The following is a 3,034-nucleotide window of genomic DNA, read 5'->3' as shown; positions in this document are numbered from 1 at the left end:
TTAAGATGAAAAAAGCATCTGCAATACAAAATACAAAGACATAGAAAGTATTAATGCAATACAAAGACTAATTTCGTTTTTCTTTGTGTTTTTCAGGAACTACAGTTATGGACCAGCACATGGACTTCATCCAAGAGTTATGGTGTTGTTGGCAGAGCACCCGGATGTGGAGCTGTTGGCGACTCATCCCGAGAACTTAAGGCCCCAGAGCAGAAGCCTAAATATCAGCCTGTTTCAGCACTGTCTCGGTGTTTTAGATTGCATGATCAACCGACTTTACTTTGCCTACTTTAAATTGAAAGCAAGATATCTTAAAATGAAAGCAAAGCAAAGCATCTGTTAAGATGAAAAAAGCATCTGCAATACAAAATACAAAGACATAGAAAGTATTAATGCAATACAAAGACACAGAACGAGTTGACCTCTTCCTTTGCATAATTTCGTTTTGCTTTGTGTTTTTCAGGAACTATAGTTACGGACCAGCACATAGACTTCATCCAAGAGCTACAGTGTTCTTGGCAGAGCACCCGGATATGGAGCTGTTGGCGACTCATCCCCAGAACTTAAGGCCCCAGAACAGAAGCCTAAATATCAGCCTGTTTCAGCACTGTCTTGGTGTTTTAGATTAATACATTCAAATTCAACAATTAAATTTGAACCACTATCTCATTGTAAGTATTTGCATCTTAGATTAATACACTCAAATTCAACAATTGAATTTGAACTGCAATCTCATTGTAAGTATGTGTTAATTGAACTTTACATACAGGGATGCATTTAAAAAATAAAAGAAACTACCAAACCACCTCTCCCTTCGGTCAAGCGCCCTTAGTGAGCTTGCCTCTGCTGGCCACGATTCATCGAGGGTTCTTGTTGTGCAGGCCTCTGACGTTGCTCTGTGTCTGTCTTTGTTGCTGGTGAGGCTGTCTCTGTTGTTGCTTTTACTGCGGCTGCGCGGGTGGTTGTCTAGATGAGGAGTGTTTTTGGAAGCAAGGCAATAACCAGCCAGCTTGCAAAACCTTACGCAAGAGGAGTGCATAAACAAAGGTGGCAAATCCTGTCTTTTCTGGTCCTATTCCCAGTCCCTGAAGGTCCTATTCCCAGTCCCTGATCGAATTCCAAGCACAAATCCTAAATATCCACAGGCAAAAATGCTATGGTCAAATTCCAAGTGCAGGTCCTAAACATCCAGACATAAAAATGCCATGATCGAATTCCAAGCGCAGATCCTAAATTTCCAGCTGAAAAAATGCCAGGGCAGGCAAGTTGAAACAACCGTTGGTGTTGCGATTTTGATACGCTGGTGTTTTTATGGTTTTTATTTTTTCTTACCACGTGGTCGTCTTCTTCAGAGAGATGAAGACAGTTTTCATTTTCATTCGACATGTTTCATTTTCCTCAGGCGCATGAAGACATGTTTCATTTTCTATGAGCATGCCACGTTTCATTTTCTTTCTCTGACCACGTGGTTTCTTCTGCTAGCGGGAGTCTACTTTATTTGCGTCAAGATCTCTGGGAAATGCTATGGTGGAGTGGTGTGTAAGCACTACTTTAGTGATTATTCCAGTTGACAGATATTGGAATTGCAACTAGGATTAACCCCGCATTAATAACACGAAAAGTGTGATGATAAATGTTTATATTGCGGTAAAATTCATGTCAAAAAATGTTGATATTGTGATGAATGGTGGTTAGCAGAATATCTAGCCAATGAAATATAGAATATCATAATTTATTAGTAATATTAGAAGCATGTAACATACCTCCACTCGGTGGACCAGAATGTAGTTTTTGTTTCGTTCTCTCCACTCAACGCGTGACGCGATCCTGCATCATCCGTGACATGGCAGAGCTCATCCTACCCACGGAACCATGTGCAGCGAGGCGTATAAAATGGAGGTACCCCAGAAGATTGATAAGCATCGCAATAACGTTTGCCATTTGAAGGGTTTATTAGAGGTGAGATTATTTCGTTTTTGGTAGCCATGGCGATCAGGTCATTGGGCTTTGATTTGGCACTAATGTTACTACTTGCAGTGGTACGAGCGCAAGATACAACTTTAGTGTCATTTGCGTGTTACGGGGAGATTATCCCAAGCGGAAGTCCTTTCTTCGATACTCTCGGAAACCTGATCGTAGATCTGGAGCAAAGCACGGCCTTGAACGGTTGCGACTACAAGACGTCCAGTGTAGGCTCTCCCACTGCCTACGGTGAAGCAATCTGCAATCAAGCTCCTCGTATGATTGCACGGCCTGCCTTATTAGTACACGCGATTGCATCAGGGGCATTTGCAACAATGCCATCGGTGCTCAGGTTCAACTTACCGACTGTTTCATGCGTTATGAGCAGTTCCCATTCTATTAACAACTACTATACGGCAACCAGCACCTAGGCAATAGGCTAATTAATGTGGTTGGGCGATGTACACATCATTAAATTTAAACACATTTAAATTTAACATTAGATATATATAGCTCAACAATATTAATGAGTCTATAAGTTGGGAAAAAAGTGTCACCTTACTCTTCCGCATTGCGCAATATCTCTATTTAAATAAAACCCAGGGATTCTCAGCTGAGCTAGAGAGTCCCATCTCTGTAGTTGTAACGCTATCTTGTTTGATGATGCGCTCTGCTCAGGGTATTTACCTATTCTTGCAGATGCTGGTGTAATTGCCCAAATGAAAAGAAAAGCAAAGCCCTGACTCCATTGTCCAGCGGTAAATCAGTGATGTGCTCTTCTTTATCTAACAAGACCAACCGGAAATCCTTGAGATTTTTGCAACATTGACCAAAAGTCTCCAAGGTTGAGTTGCATATGTCTGAATTTAAAATAGCAAGGTTAATGGAATAGTTGAAATATTGATGTCAAAGCATGCCATAATTGTTTTTGGAAAAAATTAAAAAAACATACAATAACCACATTCTAAGAATGACAAATTCAGGCAGTAATATGCTATTGTTTTTGACTGGACAGGGTACTGTTTTTCAATTAGTCACTGCAGCTATCAGGATTTTGCTTGGAGTTTATAGC

General features: G+C 40.6%; 1 pseudogene; it reads left to right on the top strand.

Moving 5' to 3' along the window:
- The first annotated feature begins 1,985 nt into the window (after positions 1 to 1,985).
- On the top strand, positions 1,986 to 2,365 carry LOC149166811 (antifungal protein ginkbilobin-like protein pseudogene; annotated as a pseudogene).
- The last annotated feature ends 669 nt before the right edge of the window (positions 2,366 to 3,034 follow it).

Source organism: Pinus tabuliformis, chromosome 5_1, assembly GCF_031772625.1.
Source record: "Pinus tabuliformis cultivar Carrire ecotype Pingquan chromosome 5_1, CPIR1, whole genome shotgun sequence".
In the NCBI taxonomy this organism is placed as follows: Eukaryota; Viridiplantae; Streptophyta; class Pinopsida; order Pinales; family Pinaceae; genus Pinus; species Pinus tabuliformis.
Note: the sequence above shows the minus strand (reverse complement) of the source record. Positions and strands in the feature narration are given on the sequence as shown.